The 19,152-nt window shown below is 37.6% G+C and overlaps 1 pseudogene; it reads right to left on the bottom strand.

The window, feature by feature from the left end:
• Nucleotides 1–3,069: 3,069 nt before the first annotated feature.
• Nucleotides 3,070–18,293, bottom strand: LOC123817450 (annotated as a pseudogene).
• Between the last annotated feature and the right edge of the window lie 859 nt (nucleotides 18,294–19,152).

The following is a 19,152-nucleotide window of genomic DNA, read 5'->3' on the forward strand; positions in this document are numbered from 1 at the left end:
TTCTAATCTTTTGGCTTCCTCACTTTCCCTGCCTGACTTAAGCTAGAAACAATGACAAAGGGCAGTGCAGCCCTGGGCAGGAATGGGCAGTTCCCCAGGGCTAGCAGGCCTAAGAAAGAATGTATAAAATCCTGTGAGACTTGCTTTGCTAATACCCTCAATTTTCTGATAAGGGTCCAAGCATAAGATAAGTTTGTTTTCCAAAGTTTTATGGCCCTTTAGCTAACTGACCCTGACTCAGAATAAGCCCTCATAGTTAGTTCTATGAATGTTATCTATTGTTTGATCATTACTGCCTGACAGTGATGAATGAAGACCTTTCTTGATATAATGCTCCCAGAAAGGCAATAAAAGCCTGTCCAGGCAAAGGTCAGGGTGCTCTCTCACTCAGAAAGTGGCTATAGTATCCCTTTTTCTCCATAGGACTTCTGCAGTCGATGTGAATTTGTTCATCACATCTACAACACTGTGCATACCACTGGTTGGAGTCTGCATCAGTCCAAGATCATATTTACTGTAGAAGTATTGAAATTAGCTATAGTTCAGTAGAAATTCCCCACCCAGACCTGCTGAATCTGAGTTTGCATTTTAACAAGATTTCCAGGTGGTTTATGGTCTATTTAAAATTTAGAACACTACTCTAAATGCTTCTTCTCACTAACATCTCCTGAGATTGTACAATATATAAACACAAGAAAAATTACCAACAGCAATCTAAGGTTACTGGAAGGCAGCAGAAAAATTTTAACACTAAAATTATATCTTGAAAAGATTTCAGAGTCACTGAATTTGGATTCAGCTAAAGTACAACTTATTCATTAGTGTGAATTGGATAGACAGTGAATGAATCTTAAATTAGTAAATCCTCTCCCTTAATCTCAAGGTTTCATTTATCCACTTTATATACACAATGGTATTTCCAGTTAAATAATTCAAAATGCAGAGAGTTAATTTATTTTATATTTTATTCCAAATACAGCAAGAAATAACATAAACTTGGAAGACTGGTAAATTGGCTTCTACTAGAGAGGGTAGGACTGTCATTTGGTGAACAAAAAAAAGGAGAAAGGAGAAGCTTGGCAATGCTTCTTTCAACCATTTTCTGAATTAACAACACATGCACTATTAGTTTTCCATCATCAAACATATCTTTATTAATCAAAGAATGATGAGAAATTACAAAGACTGATTTGCAGTGTTATGTAGCAACATTAACTCCCAATATCTAGGAGTGTTCAACAAATCTTGACAAAAATGGTAATTTCTGTGACTGAGTTATTGATGAAGGATACTAGAAGTACAATTAGGTGACTTATGGAAGGTAAGATTTAGTTGGTGGCATAGAAAGACCCTGAATTCACCTTCTCTCATGGACACACCAAATATACACATATATAGAGTACAATTCCTCCTGAAGAAGAACTGAGGGCTGATTGAACATCATCTGTACAAAAACAAAAAAGGCACATCATAGAGAAGAGTAGGAGAGATGGAGATGAGGGAAGCTCAGAATAACACTCTCACGTGGTGACTGGCAATAGGGAGGGGTGTCATCCAGGGACAAACACGCAGAAGTTGCCTGCCTTAGGGCACAGTAATTTAAAAAAAAAGTGCTTTAAGGGCACCTAATCTCAACCAGAAAGAAATCCATTTACTAACTTCAAAGCATCTACCAAACATGTAAAAGCTGCTGGAACTCTCCACAATCTGAGGTGTCAGTGAATGCAATTGTTTGTATAACCATCCAACCTGAATAACTCAAGTGTGAGCTCAGTCCAGGTGCTCAGCCAGCCTATAAGACTGCTGCAACACACCTGGGTCCTCTCACCCACTCCATTTTTATCACTTCCCTTCAGTACAAACTGTCATGGTGGCTGTGGAACTTGTTGGCCCATGACTGCTTCAGACACCTCTGCCTACACCTGCTCCATCCAACCCTTCCAGGGCAGCTTGGTGCATGTGTGAGCCATGATATCTCAAATTGTGCCTGCTACATATCTACCTCTCACCATATTCAGTGGGATTCAAACCCACTCTAGCTTAGTCACTCAGCCAAGACACCCAGATGCAACACATCCCAAATCTGCTAAAATGGTGCCCATTCTAGGCTAAAGTCATTTAAAAAATAGATTTAATTTCTTTAGTTTTAGACAGAGGGAAAGGGAGGGAGAAAAAGAGGAAGAGGAGGGAGAAAAAGAGGAAGAGGAGGGAGAAAAAGAGGAAGAGAGGAAAGAGGAAGCATCGATGGGAGAGAGAAACATTAATGCGTTGTGTTTCCCATATGCCCAAACCAGGAAAAACCCATAACCCAGGCATGTGCCCTGACCAGGAATCCAGCCAGCGATCTTTTCTTTTGCAGAACAATGCCCAACCATCACAGCCACATTGGTTAGGGCCAGATCAAAGCCATTTTTCTTAAAAGTTTATGTTGGATCAAATTAGTTTATTTCCATATAGTAAATAAAAACTCGCTTTTAGTTGTTGGGGGAACATAACTGCTTACAGATAACTTCTCTTTCACAGAGACTCTGAGAGACCACAGGTGCCTTAGACAGAGTGGCAAGATGCATTTAATCTTGTTAAGGAAAGTCCAAGCTTCTTTTTCATGATAAGTAAGGAACTGACTTTCCTTATGCCTGTATTCTTCTATTCAGTCTTCCATGAATATGATGTCACTAGTATTTTTACAGGTGGAGAATGAAGGTGACATCCTATTGCTCAACATTTTTCTAATGATCACTTTGTAATTCATACCCTCCACAAAAATTTGTCTTTGGATATCTCAGTGACTTCATGCCACTCACCCTTGGTACATCAACTAAACTCATCAGGTTGCACTTTCTCCTTTTGCCCTCCATGGACTCTTCTGTTCCCTTTATCATTTTTATTCCATAGAAACTTTGTTTTTAGAGAAACTAGTTTTTGGTACTACTTTATGTATATCAATTCAGTTAAAGAGTTTTTGGTGGCAAATATAAAATTTTAAAAAGACTTATCTTAGAGAAGGATTAATGGAGCACAAATAGAAACTTTGTGTATAGGACATAAGGATAGCCAGGTATTAAATAATCAAAAATGTTCTTCATACATATTAGATTGAATGCTGATTAACATTTTATATTTAATTATCAACATTTCACATTTTTTCTGTTCAACCAATTTCAGAACTTCATGAAAAATTTGAGTGGTAGGTTGGGTAAGAGGATGATAACTCAATGGGAATCTTTTTTCCAAGACTGGTATGTGAGTGAAGTACCTGAATTCTTTTCTATAGTCATTCCTAAGATACTCAGCTGAAGTTTTCCTGCCCTGCAGCCTGCTCTTGAGAATGTAAAACTGTTGGTGTAATAGAACCGCCTGTCTGAGGCTTAGCAGCTGAAATGAAGGTGAAAACCCCTTCACCACTTGTTTTGCAATACTGGCCACAAAAGCAATATAGTGGGATGACTTTGTAGAAAGGACATCATATAGCTAATAGCAGGCTTTGTTGATCTCAATCTAAGACTTCTCTGATGACAGACAAGGAGTGTGTCATATAAAAGTGCTGTAACTGTATCTGTATATTCCAGGACAAACTTCTGTATCTTGGTATCAAACAAGGACATTTCAACTAAAGTTCAACCACCCACCAAATGGAGATAAAACACAGGACAAGACTTAGGAATCTGAGGCCTGTTACTTAAAAGTATCAAGAGGTTAAATGCTGTTCACTTCTTAGCAGACAGTGGGTCTAGCTGACAATTCAGTTTCTATTGCTCTAAACTTCAGTCCCAGACTCTGTGTAATTTCAATACAAGCCACCAGCTCATTAGCTCTTTGGATTTTATTCTGAAGTGCATTCTTATCCCTAGACTTTTGTAAGTACTCATGAATTTTTTCACTAGGAAGTAAAAAAGGTCACCAGTTTTCTAGGAAAAAAAAGCTCTCAGAATAGTTTTTCTGGGCTGCTACTTTAAATTTGTAATTAAACAAATTGTCTTCCTCAAGTATTGTCTTTAAGAAAAAAGTTCAGACATAAGTTGACTAGAGTGCTTAATTTTCTCTTCATATCTGTATGGCTTTTGACCTCCAATAGCAGGACTAAGCTCACTGACATATAGGAGATCTTGTAAAAGAGTAGCTTCATAATGTTATTGTTACATTAACTTTATAAGTATAGAAACATTGATAAAGTTTTGGATATTAAGTACAAATGAAGTTCTGACTCCTTTGTTTTCTAAGTTGGGTTGCTCAGTAAAGTAGAGACCAGGGAGGGATCTCTTAAGCAAAGCTCATTTTCATTCCCATTATACTAGAAAGGGATTTCAGTTAGAGAATCTTTGTGATCTTGAAGTCCCTCTGGGTTCTTTTGTATTTGTTGTGCAAGATGGCACACTGACAGCCTTGCCAATGGCTGATATGGACTGACAGCTTATCCTGGAGGGGGTAGTAAGGGTGGAAAGACACTTTGGCTATGAATGGAAGCTTCTTGAGGTTTGAAGGAGGACAGAGAGTTCAGTCCTTGGATGGTGTTCTGCTACCTTGATGGTACGTGACAGGATTCATGCAGACTACTAGGCTCTTTACCTCCAAAGATATGCTGTTATTCTCTTCTTTGACTGTTTTGTTGTTAGCCTTGGAATGATGAAATGGAAATCAGAATTTCCTGATACTTTTTGATTTTGCACGCTCTTTCTTTTTCAAAACAGTTAAATAAAAGATACAAGTGTATTGGTTGGTTTCTCCATCTTCTGGACTCATAAATTTTGAGTAATCATCAATCAGGTCAATGGCCACTGTGTCCCTCAGTGCCATTACTCTACAAAGTGTACTTGGGAAGGTTCTAGGTCAGGGAGATGAGTCTGAAGCTGATGTCATGTATTTTCAGATGTGTTTCTCTGAATCAGATACCACAATGCATGGTTCTTGTAGGCATGAACAGTGTGAAACATCTCAGTGCCAGATGTTTCCACAGGAAATCATGCAGGTAGCAGTTCATGTGCACAGGGAAGATGGAGCCTATCAGGCTAGCAATGCTGGGCAGTGGATGCCTCTACTTAGCCCCACCTCCCTACCCTTCCTGGTAGAATCCACAAAAGCCACAAAGCCACTATCTCTTCTACTGCTACCTCCCCTGGACACAGCAACCCAGAACCCAAAATTTGTAACTCAGATTAAAGTCATTTAAAGATACCTCTACACTCTGTTGATCAAAGATGTGGCTTCTCTGTAGTTGGCAATCTCTTTTGAATCAGTATCTAATAGTCCCACTAGTAATAGTGTGTGCATGTGGTTTTGTTACATGGGTATGAATGAATAAATAGCTATTTGAAAATATTGCCCTTTTCACTACAGAAATGTTATTGCTTTATTTATTTATTTATTTATTTATTTATTTATTTATTTATTTATACAAAAACTGATACCAGGAAAACACAAGAAAAGAAAAAAAACAGCATTTAAATTCAATCATCACCATATTGCTAGTGGTCAGTCCATATGACCCAAATTACTGTATATTGCATCTTCTACTGTAGTCCCTCATGTAAGTTGCCAGCAGCAGCTATTGATATCATGAAGCCTTTATGATATCTCCAGAGCCCAGTTAAGAAGTCATAACTCCCCAGGGAAGCACAAAGCCAAGAACACCTGCACTAGAACAGGTAAGATATGCTGTTGCATTTTTATCTGTGATAAACTTCCTCCCAATTGGCACAGATTGGTTGATAATTGGAAGAACACACCAAAAATGCAACTTCTCTCTCAGGAGTTAGAGAGAAGAGTAAAATGTATATATAAAAATGGCTTTTGTGGGGACTACTCAAGGTACTGGTTTCTGAGCACTGACAGGCAAACAATGATTTGGCATACCTGACAGCCACTTGGAAAAAAGGTAAATTTATGTGGCTTTTCACAGTGCAAAAGGCCCTGCAATACTACAGATAGACACCACAGACAGGAAGAGGATATGAAGTCTTAACAAAGAACTCAGCAAACCCTTCTCTCTGGGACATTAAATGCGTAAGACCAGAAAAAATGCATTCCCCAGAAAATGTTAGAGAGGCCCATAGAAACTATAGTGGGGCTGATTGTTGAAGGTTTTGCCCTTTTTAAACCCAGTCTATAAAAACTGGAGGAGGTAGTACTTTTTAAAATATCTCAAATTCTAGGAAAAAATAATGAGGAATACAACCCCCCCCAAAAAAAAAAACATGACCCAATCAAAGGAACAAATAAATCCTCAGACACTGACCTTAAAGAAATAGAAATCTCTGGATTACCTCACAATTGAAAATAACTGTCTTAAAGAAGCTCAGCAAACTAAAAGAGAACATGGATACAAAGCTAAATGAAATCATAGCTATGATACATAAATATAATGTGAAGTTAAACAGAGAATTATTTAAAAAACAGAAATTCTGTAGGTGAATAATATAATAACTGAATTCAAGAAATTACTAGATAGGATTAATGACAATTTTTATTAAACAGAAGGCAAAATCAGCGAACTCAAAGACAATTTTTTTTTAATTATTGAGTCAGAGAAGCAAATAAAAAATAAATGGAGAAAACCTAAGACACAGAAAAACATCAAGCAGACCAATATATGCATTATGGTAGCCTAGGAGGAGAAGAAAGAAAGACTGTCAGAGTTTATTTGAAGAAATACTGGCAAAATACTTTCCATCTCTGAAGAATGAAAGGGATATCCAAATACAAACAGTTCTGTAGACTCTATCTAGGGTAAGTCCAATGAAACCCATACCAAAACATATCACAGTCATGTAGTCAAAAATCAAAGGCAGAGAAGCTTGAAAGAATTAATGTAAAATTAACTCATCATTTGTAAGGTGGTCCCCCATAATATTATCAGTGGATTTCTCAGTACAAACCTTACAGGCAAAAAAGTAGTGAAATAATATATTTAAAGCAATAAAAAAATTTCAAACAAAAATATTATATGTGCCAAAACTCTCTTTGAAAAATGAAGGCAAAATAAAGACTTTCCTACATATATTGGAGGTGAGGGAATTCATCACAATTAGAAATGCTTTATAAGATATACTAAAGAGTGTTTTCTAAGTTTCAATGAAACTTACACAACACACTAGACAATAACATGAAAGTACACATCCAAGGCAAGATGGTGGAGGAATAAATGGAAGCCACACTAACCTCCTCCCAGGCCCAATCTGGAATTACAACTAAAGTGATTGAAATTCCAGTGAAGAAATCACCCAGAACAAACAAGTGAACAATAGCAAGAGAGAAGTCTTATAACCTTGGACAGATAAAAGAATCATCTTCATCACTAACTGACTGGTAAGGAGTTCAGTGGAGACTTGAAAAGGCTGGCTGGGGGCCCATAGGCAGTAGTACTGAAGGGATAATTAAGCAACTGGTTGGATCCCCCTGAGAAGTGTGTGGTCTAAACCCTAAACTGGAATCCCCAGCCTTGAGCAACAGATCCCAAAAAGCACATAGATTACAACCAGTGGTGAAAAGTGGCAGGGTTTCTCTCTGCCACAGATGGATGGCTGGAGATGCAAAGAGCCTGTTAAAGGGTCAATGCACAGATTTTTTATTTGCAGCCATTTACCAGGGGCTCCAGCAAAGTTGGGGGCAGAGTGGGCTAGAGATGTCTGAGGAGAGACTGGGGACAGAAGCTTTGGGGAGAGAACTAAAAGAGTAACCACTAGGATCCTGGTGCTGAGTCATCCCCCGTATTCCAGCAGTCATCCAGCTCAGGCAGACCACTCCCCTCTAAACAGCAGCAACCTGAGGGGAAACAATACCCCTCACCCCAGGGGAGACTCTGCCCTGGCTCTGTGGTACTTGAGCCTGACTGCTGAGTGCAGAGTGCCTGTATTAACAACTGAAGGAGTTATCCACAGACTATAGATCCCTGGCAGTCTTGGAGCAAGCTGCCTACTGTCAGATGAGGTCAACATGTGACATCACCAGAGGTGGATCCAGAAAGGAAAAACAGTGGCAAATACTACAGGCTTCCAAGACAAAATCCACTGTGATCTTCATGATCTGGGATATTTTCTTTCCTGCATAGCTAGTTTTTTAACATTCATTTCTTGTTCATTGAGTTTGTGCATATTAAGTTTCTAGATTTTATCCTATAGTTTATTTCTCTCCTTTCTTATAATAGTCTTAATTTCTTTACACCCTTATTAATACTGGCTCTTTGGCTGTTGATAGTGGGATTGCAGTGGGGGAATATTTTTGCACATGTAGGTTTGTTCCCTGGGCTTTGTGGTTTTGTTCTCATATCACCTTAATAACACCATACAAGATATGATGGGCAGGGTGACCCTCAGTCAACCAGCTGGAGGGAAGGACCCACCAAAGAACAATGCAACAACAATAAAAACCCAATTACCTCAAGAGAGGAAACACAAATGGCATGAAAGGCACCCCAGAGCATCAAGTTCAAGAGATCAAGGAGAATGCACTACCGAATCACACAGGTTTCCTACCATAGATGTTTATGTCACAAACTCAGGGAGTCAAAACAGATCAACTTAAAAGGCAGAGGCCAACAAGAAGAGTTTCATAAATAATGTGAAGACAAACAAACAAGCCCCAAATGAAAGAAATGAAGGAAACCTCAGAAAGAATGGTAAATGAAATAGAGGCAAGTTAACTATCAGACATTGAGTTCAAAACAATGGTTACAAGGAAGCTTAATGAGCTCAGTGAGAATTACTGAAAACTACAGGGAAGCTACAAAGAATGTACTACGAGCTACATCAGCATGAAAAAAGAACATAGAAACTATCAACGAGAGCCAAGAGGAAATGAAAGCTACAATTTCTGAATTGAAGAACATAGAGGAAGGAATCAAAAGCAGGCTAAATAAAGTAGAGGACCAAATCAACAAGCTGGAGGACAAGGTAGAAAAATTCTCCCAGGAAGAGAAAGAATAGGAAGACTCAAAAAGAATGAAGAGGGGTTAAGGGAAATGCAGGACAACGGGAAATGTAATAATATCTGTATAATAGGGATACCAGAAGAAGAAGAGGATCAAGGGGTAGAAAATCTGTTTGAAAAAATAATCATGAGAAACTTCCCTAATTTGATGAGAGAAAAGGTCACACAAATTCAGGAAGCACAGAGTCCCAATAAAGAGGCACTCAAAGTGGCCCACTCCAAGACACATCATAATTAAAATGGCAAAATTCCAAAACAAAGAGATAATCTTAAAGGCAGCAGGGAGAAACTAGAAATAACATACAAGGGAGTCCTGAAGAGGATAGCAGCTGACTTCTCAATGGAAATACTACTAGCCAGAAGGGAATGGCAGGAAAGATTTTAAGCAATGAAAAGTGAAGCGCTTCAAACAAGACTACCCAGAAAGGCTGTCAAAAACAATGGAAAGTGAAATAAGGAGCTTCCCAGACAAAAGAAGGATGAAAGAACATACCTCCATCAAATAAGCACTGCAAGATATGCTAAAGGGACTGCTATAAGAACAGGAAAAAAAAGAGTGAGAGAGAAACACAGGTATGAAGGGAGTAAAATGGCTATGAATAAATACCTATCTATAAACTTAAATGAAAATGGAATAAATGTTCCAATCAACACACATAGGGTAGCTGAATAGATAAGAAAGCATGACCCACACATATACTACCTACAAGAGATCCACCTCAGAACAAAATACCTACACAGACTGAAAATGAAAGTTTGTAAAAATATATTCCAAGGAAATGGACTGGAAAAAAATCCAGGGCAGCAGTACTTATATCACACAAAATAGACTTCAAAGGAACCAAAAGAGACCCAGAAGGTCACTTCATAATACTCAAGGGAAGAACCTGTCAAGAAGACAAACAATGTAAACATATATGCACCCAACATAGGAGCACCCAACTATATGTGGAAAATCTCACAGACTTCAAAAAAGATACAGACAGAAACACAATAATAGTAGGAGATTTTAACACTCCACTGTCAAAAATGGACAGATCTTCCAAACAAAATATCAACAAAGATATTGTGACATTGAACAATGTCCCAGATTAAATAGACTTAACTGATATGTATAGAGCCTTTCATCCCAAAGAATCAAAATATGCATTCTTTACAAATGCACATGGAACATTTTCAAAGATAGACCACATAATAAGACACAAAACAAGCTTCAACAAATTCAGGAAAATTGAAATTATAACAAGCGCTTTCTCTGATCACAAGGGACTGAAACTAGAAACCAACCTCAATGAAAAAAACCCAAACCTTCAAATTCATAGTTATTGAATACCATGCTATTAAACAATGAATGAGTGAAGAAGGAGATTAAGGAAGCAATCAAAAAGTTTCTGGAAACAAATGAACATGAACTTACAAAAATTCAAAAATTATGGGACACAGCAAAGGCAGTCCTGAGGGAAGTTCATAGCAATACAGGCCTACCTAAAAAAGATAGAAACATTTCAGATAAACAACCTAACCTTACACATACAAGAACTGGAGGAACAACAACAAAGACAACCCAGAACAAGTAGAAGGAAGGAAACAACCAAGATCAGAGCAGAAATAAATGATATAGAGACTAAAAGAACAATTCTAAGGATCAATGAATCCAGGAAGTGGTTCTTTGAAAAGATAGACAAAATCAACAAGCCCTGAAGCAGGCTCATTAAGAAAAAAAGAGAGAGGACCCTAATAAACACAATCAGAAAGGAAAGTAAAGAGATTACAACTGATACCACAGAAATACAAAGGATTGCAAGAAATTACTATGAAGAACTATATGCCAAGAAATTTGAAAACCTAGGTGAAATGGACAAATTTCTAGAAAAAAATATAACCTTCCAAAACTCACTGAAGAAGAAGCAGAAAGCCTGAACAGACGAATAACATCTAATGAAATTGAAAGAGTAATATAAAAGCTTCTGACACACAAAAGCCCTGGACAAGATGGTTTCACAAGAGAAATGTACAAAGCACTTAAGGAAGACCTAACCCCCATCCTCCACAAATCATTTCAAAAAATTCAAGACAATGGAAGACTCCCAATCTCTTTTTATGAAGCCAGCATCATCCTAATCCCAAAATCAGATAAAAACATAACAAAGAAAGAAAACTTCAGGCCAATATCGCTGATGAACATAGATGCTAAAATCCTCTACAAAATATTGGCAGACCACATCCAGCAATATGTTAAAAGGATCATACACCATGATCAAGTGGGATTCATCTCAGGGATGCAAGGATGATACAATGTTTGAAAGTCAGTAAACATAATATACCACATAAACAAAATGAAAGATAAAAATCACATGATCACATCAATAGATGTGGAAAAACATTTGATAAGATACAGTAACAATTGATGATAAAAAACACTTAGCAACATGGGAATAGAGAAAGCATTCCTCAACATAATAAGGGCCATCTATGAGAGACTCACAGTCAACATCATATCAACTGGTAAAAACTAAAAGCTTTTTCACTAAGATAAGGAATAAGACAAGGATGTCTGCTTTTACCACTTCTATTCAACATAGTATTAGAAGTCCTAGCTATAGCAATCAGACAAGAAATAGAAATAAAAGGCATCCAAATTGGTAAAGAGGAAGCAAAACTGTCATTGTTTGTAGATAAAATAACAGTGTATACAGAAAATCCTGTAGATTCCACCAAAATAACTACTGGACCTAATAAGTAACTTTGGCAAAACAGCGGGATACAAAGTCAATATGAAGATATTGAAAGCAGTTTTGTACATCAACAATGAAATATCAGAAACTGAAATCAGGAAACAATCACATTTGATATAGCAACACAAAAAATAAAGTACCTAGCAATAAACCTAAACATAAAGGTAAAAGACCTGTACACAGAAAACTATACAACACAAATGAAAGAAATTAAGGAAGACACAAACAAATGGAAGCATATACAATGTTCATGGGTTAGAAGAATTAACATCATCAAAATGTCCATAGTACCCAAAGCAATTTATAGATTCAACACAATCCCTATTAAAATACCAATGACAAATTTCACAGATACAGAACAAATATTTCAAAAATTTACATGGAACCATGACTCCAAATAGCTGCAGCAATTTTGAGAAAGAAGAGCAAAGTAGGAGGGACCACAATACCTGTCATCGAAGTATATTACAAGGTCATAGTAATCAAAACATTCTGGTACTGGCACTAGAACAGACATATAGATCAATGGAAGAGAATAGAGAGCTCAGAAATAAACCCAAGTCTCTATGGTCAATTAGTCTTTGACAAAGGGGGCATAAGCATAAAATAAAGTAAGAACAGCTTCTTCAACAAATGGTGTTGGAGAATCTGGACAGCTACATGCAAAAAAATGAAACTAGATAACCAACTCATACCATACACAAAATAAACTCAAGATGGATAAAAGACTTAAATATAAGCTGTGGCACTATGAAAGTCCTAGAGGAGAACATAGCCAGAAAAGTCTCAAAATATTCCTTGCAGCAATATTTTCACCAATATATCCCCTAGAGCAAGGGACACAAAGGAAAGAATAAACAAATGGGACTTCATTAAAATAAAAAGCTTCTGCATGGCTAAAAAAAATCAGCAAAATAAAAAGAGAACCAACCGTATGGGAAAATATATTTGCTAATGATACCTCAGACAAGGGTTTGATCCCCAAAATGCATAAAGAACTCATATGACTCCACTCCAGAAAGACAAAAAGCCCAATTAAGAAAAGGGGAAAGGACCTGAATAGACTTTTCTGTAAGGAAGACATTCAGAGGACCCAGAGACATATGAAAGGATGTTCAGCATCACTAGACAACAGAGAGATGCAAATTAAAACCATAATGAGATACCACTTCACAGCTGACAGAGTGGCCATCATTACCAAATCAACAAACCACAAGTGCTGGCAAGGTTGTTGAGAAAAGGGAACCCCAGTACACTGTTGGTGGGAATGCAGAATGGTGCAGCCACTGTGTAAGCAGTATGAAATTTCATCAGAAAACTGAAAATGGAATGCCTTTTGACCTGGGAATTCCACTGCTGGGATTCTACCCTAAGAATCCTGAAACACCAAATCAAAAGAAACTATGCACCTCAAGGTTCATAGCAGCATAATTTACAATAGCCAAAGGTTGGAAGCAACCTAAGTGACCATCAATTGGTGCCATTAATTGGTGCATGACTACATTGACAAAGTGTTGATTCATCTGAATTACATAGCAATTATAAATATATATGCAACTAACATCAGAGAACTCAAATATATGAAACATAGACATGATTAATAGGAAAGAAAGATATTATCACTGTAATAGTGAGAGATTTTAATACTCCATTTCAATAATGGATAGAAAAAAGATCAATAAGGAAACACAGGTCTTGAACAATGCTATAGACCAATTGAACCTAACACACATGCAGAACACTCCACCCAACAACAGTAATGCACTTTCTCCTCAATCCCAGGTAGAACATCCTCTAGGATAGATAACATGTTAAGGCCAAAACACAAATATTAACATATTTAAGGAGATTAAATCATGTCAAATTACTCTTCTAACCACAATGAAATGAAAATAAAAGTAAATGCCAAAGAAAAAATTGAAAATTTTAAAAATATGTGAAAATTAACATACTCTACAAATGAGTCAATGAAGAAATCACAAGGAGAATTATAAAATTACTTGAGACAAAGGGAAGTGAACATACAACATGCTAACTTATCAGATGAAGCATAAGCACAACTATGAGTGAAGTTTATAGCTGTAATATATCTATGGTACTATAGCTACGAGGAAAACAGGCATGTTTATTGTCCTCAATAGAATGTAAGAGTCTAGTGAAGAAGAACAATGGATTTCAAAATATAACAGAAATAAATGTTATCATATAGCATACTAGGTATGATACTGTAGGAGCATGGACTCTAAAATAGGGTGATGGTAGGGAGGGTGAAAAAATTGGGATACAGTGATTAAAGAATCAAAGAAATTGTCACTGCTTGAATGCTAAGAATACAGGTGAAAAAAAGGCCCAGGGAGAATCTACAGTTTTTGTTTGAAATGCTAGGCATATGATGGTGCTATTTATAGATGGGGTAAATTGAGGGAAAATGATGAGTTTATCTTTGAGCATGCTCAGTTCAAGGTTGTTGAAGATATCAGGTAGGAAGCTAAAGAGAGATGGTGGAAACTCTGAAATGTGGTCTAAACTTGAGATTTTGAGGTAGGCAAAGTCGTGTATTGATTAAAACTTAAGCCATGAGAAAGGATGAAACAGGTCAGAGAGAGTTCTGTGAGTGAAGACTAGAATCCATCCCTAAGAAACTTCTATTTTCTTCTCACCATAGACTACTGTATGAATCAATGGTTAATACCAAGGGAGGAAGGCCTCCAAAGGATGTACTTGCTTTGGAAGCACCATTCGCTACCAGCGAGGAAGGAACACTGCTGGGGAGCCTTTAAATTAGAGTCAATTCCAGAATGGGTTTCTAAGGAAAAGTAAAAGTATTTAAATAGTCACTTATTGATTGTAATGACTATTTCCCTAAATATACTTGATATTTTTATTGACAATTCTTTTATTAGGCTGGATAATAATCTATTACAAAGTATGACTATCTGGAAATAATGGATTTTGCTGATGTCTTAAAACTCATCTCTTGAATGGGTATGTCTTGGTAGCTCTGAAACTGAGCACAAATTCATGACAATGATTTTCAATACAAAGTTGTAAAGTTCAGAGATGACTAGGCTATGGGAAAGAAATATGAATAAAAGTGGCACCTACCCTAGGAACCCAGTCTTGAAAAGATTCATTGCAGAAGCATGTAGTTATACAGTCCTCTTGCACAAATATCACTGATGATTGGCTGCTGTTGTCCAATGGGACTTGAAAAGGCCTTTAGACCCTTATTGACTCTAAAGGTTTCATTGATGGGGGTATTCTAGAGGCACATTATACCAGTCATGTAATCCTCACATCAAGGATAGGTATTTATTATATTGATTTGGTTATTTGTAATATTTGAACTGTACATGGAGTTAAGAAAAAATTATTTGTGGCATCTACAATGTGGGTTATAATTCTAATTCCATGGACTTTCTATCCTTTTCTCAGAATTATGATTCTGTGTCTCTATAAACAAAAATAATGATAAAATTGTTATATTTGCATGTAAAATTTATTGCTTTTCCATTCAATGACAAATATTTGGATTACCCCTTTACAAGCTTGTTTAGTTCTCTTAGGGATTCTGCATGGGTGGTGCTGTTAATTCCATTTTATGAATGAGGAAACTGAGCCTGAGAAAGGTTAAATAACTTTTCAAATGTTTATATAGCTTATGACAGACCTATCTTGACCTCAAAACTACTATTGATCACTGAGCACACTGGTGGACCATACTCAAAATACCATTTCTTCAAGAAAGTATGTTTCTTCAGAGAAACTATCTGATTATTACCCATTATGGAAATGGAGCCCTGACCTCAATATCTGGTGATGCAGACACCGACCCACAGTGATACAGACACTGGCCCACAGTCTCTGAGTCATTATGGATGAAATGAGACATTCACACAGACTACTGAGTCCGGTGGAGAAAAGGGGACAGTAAAGCTTTTCTCTCAAGGGGAGCAAAAGCCATGACATCCGTCATGACAGGTCTTTATTTCTATCTCTGGGCACATTACATGAAGGTCCTCATTTCCTACATACAGGTTTGCTTTAGGTGGTTACCTGGTACAGAAAACAAAGGACCCAATGCTGCTAATCACATCACAGAAGAGGGATATTTGCAAATGAAAAGGCAAAAGTGGTTGAACTGGTTACACTGGTCCTTGGAAAGTTTAGCATGGATTTTAGGAAGTTACTTTGTAGTAAATGTCCTCAATTCAGGGTAAGGGAGTTTTTTAGCAAAAGCAAGACTCAAAGTGGCCTAGGCACATTGCAGGCCTGATTCCCCATGGGAAAACCTATCAGTAGGCATGGGTCCTGTGCATCTCCGAGAGGGAGCTGGGACCACACCACGCAGAACAGTCTCCTACACTCTGGTATCTCAGAGACAAATACAAACTGTCAGTGGTGTATATATCTTAGGTGGCGAAAAGCATTAAAAAACCTTCGCATCTGCATTTGGTATCCACCCAAATGATTTTTCCCCAACTTGTTACTGACAAACTCAAAATGAAAATAACCATGTTGAGGTTTATTTCAGCTTTATAAAAAGCTCATTAAAATTGTCCAAACCTGAAAAAATTAGTAAATATTTTGGTTTTAGTTCCTGGCACCCAATTTTTTGCAAATTCTATGCTGAAAATTGTAGGAGTTAGCATGAGATAATAAACAGAAACTCTCTCAAGACTTCTCAAAAGTAATAGTTCATTATTTATTACTCTATGTACAAGGAAAACACAGCTTAGGCAAAATAAATGGCTATTTCCCTGTTGTAAAGCACGTAGAGCCGTGACATGTCATAATGCTATGATGACTCCACAAATCTTCATTCCTCCGGCAGCAAGCCCCATCTTGTTCCACCTTGCACATTTGGGCTTGATAGGCAGTATTTACTATCAGTACTTTCATGAATATTTTTGAAGGGAGCTTGGTTTCTGGCAATGGAATATTTTTCCATGGATTTTATCTAGTGTTCTCTGTGCAAGGAAGGTCTGTTTATTACATTGGCTAGTTACCATAGATAGAAAAAAACTAGCCAAAAAATGAGTGCATTAGAAAGAGTCAATGCTATTGAAGATTCTAACTGAGGGTGTCATTTGTTTTCCACGTTACAGTAGAATCCAAAGTGAGCTGTATGTGTGCCTACTGCATTATAAGGGAACAAAACAATAAGCAAAGGAAGGAGGGGTAACACTATCAATTAGATTAGAGTTATCCATGGCCTTCATTGTTATTCATGGATTATTCACGGATGGAGAGGGGGAATAAGAAACAAGCATTGTAACAGAGTGACAAATTTATTAAAATTAGATGGTGACTAGTTTTAATAAATTTAGACATTTATTATTTAGACATTTAGTTTAATAAATAGAGACATTAATCACTTATGATTAAGAAAAAGACTCTTTTTCTTCCTCAATAACTAATAACTCTTCCTCTGAAATGCCTTTGGGAAATGCTGGTATTCTAGTACAGATAGTCCACAGGAGATCCCATCTTTGTTCTGTGAAGGGAGCAAAAAGTTATAATGGGCCGACTCAGATATCAGCACCTGGAACTGGGTTCTTAGGAGGATTGGTGGTAGAGAGGATAGCTCTCATTGAACCACCCACAGACTGTCACATGCAAGTGGAAAACACTGCTTAAAATAAGAAACAGAGGAGGTGACTAGAAAACAGAATCCATGTGTAATTTAATGCAAATGCAGTTATTTAATGTACTCTTTTTACTCAATTTGCTCCAACAATTCTGCTGTCGCTTCGTAATTTGTCAGTGGCAGTGAGAATGGTGTCATGTGTTAGACTGGTGTGGTCAGACCAGATCTTGGTTCAACAAACTCAGTACTTGAGTTCTGGCTAGGAAAGAATTCAGAGTCAAGACTCAAGCCGTAAGAGAAAGTTTATGTAGAAAGTCACAGAGGTACAAGAAGTGAGCTCTAGAATAAATAGGCTAAGGAAACAAGTTACAGAGGCAAAAAGAAGGCTCCTTGGAACTTAAGATAGAGAAGGATAAAGATAATGCACTTGTAGAGAAGAGGCAGGGGAGGTAGGGGAGAAAGGCACCATAATGTTCAGGGGTGGGGTTGGGGGAGAGCAGGCTAGAGCCTCCATATGAAGGTATTTACCTAGAGGTGTTAGGGGAGGATCCCAATAGAATATTTATCAGCTTTCCAGGTGTGTCCTTTCAGGGTTGTGAAGGGTTGTGATCTCCACTGATTGGTTGGTACCAGAGCAGGGGGTCATTAGTCAATGCAGCTGATCCTGAGGTCAGTCTTGACATCACTTGTCTAGTTTTGCTGCTTTTCTGAGCCTGGAGCTGAAACACAACTGAGGCCTGGATGTATTTGATGCAGGTCAGAACTTCACTGGGGGGCTTACTGCCTAATAGCTATTCTCTGACCTCCTTGTTTGTTCCCCCTCTAAGGGGTCTAACTTACGTGACTAGCAACATGGCAAGGGAGGAAAGGTAAAGGGAAGGTCTGAACTGCATAACCAGTGATTTAAAAGGTCAGGGGTTCTGAACTGCATGACCAGTGATATGTTAGGGGAGGAATGCTTACCCTGGGGTCCTTGTTTTCCTAGTTTTTCTCATTGCCAGGCACCTGGGGCTTTCTGCTCTGGTGACCTCCTTTACCTGGCCCATTGTCACTGCCTTGCTTATGTTTGATTAACTGCTTACCAGATGTTAAAAAGTAATCTAATAGAAAGATGAAGTCAGAGCAGGCTGATAGGTAGATAAAGAGCTTATATATTGTCTAGAGGCAAGGGAACATGTACTAGGGCCACACAGGAATAAAGTCTGAGGTTGAGATGATAGGAATCTTATACTAAGCTGACAAGACAAATAAAAATAACAGGTACTGGGCTGAAGATACAGGGACTACTAGGACTTTAGGTTGAATCATTGGGCCTTACCTTAGTAAAGATGCTGTCCCATCTTTAATGAAAGTTCAGGATATTCTTCATAGAGATGTTTAATAAATGTCTGGCAGTCCTGGCATCCTTTCTCAATAGTAAGGTCAATAAAGACTCAAGCCTTATCCATGACTGTGTCATTTTCATCTCTTTGCATATCTCCCCCGGCTAATCACTTTGCCCTCTAATAGGTCATCCAGCAAGGTGTTTGTTGCATTCTGGCCCAATGAGTATATGAACAGCCTACCCTTCTGAATCAGAACTTTGTTGGAAACACAAAGATCCCCTATGTAATAAATACAGCCCTATTTCCCTCTCAATTCACCAACAAGGAAGCAATCATTTTAGTCTTTTTTAACCAAACTTTTCTTTCCATGAGGTTCAGTAGTCTAGAGGAATCATCTAATGCCTTTGAATCTTGAACTATATGCAATTCTTTCTCACTCTAGAATTACCTACATATGGTCACTGAGTAATCTGAAAGAGTTGATTTCATGAGTTTTCTGCTAGCTTCCTGAAAATCAGAGGTCATTCTGCTGACACACTCCATCTTCTTAAACTGGGAAGAGGATGCCAGGCTTTTTCCT

Source organism: Phyllostomus hastatus, unplaced genomic scaffold (genome assembly GCF_019186645.2).
Source record: "Phyllostomus hastatus isolate PE091 unplaced genomic scaffold, TTU_PhHast_1.1 phas_contig_113, whole genome shotgun sequence".
NCBI lineage: Eukaryota > Metazoa > Chordata > Mammalia > Chiroptera > Phyllostomidae > Phyllostomus > Phyllostomus hastatus.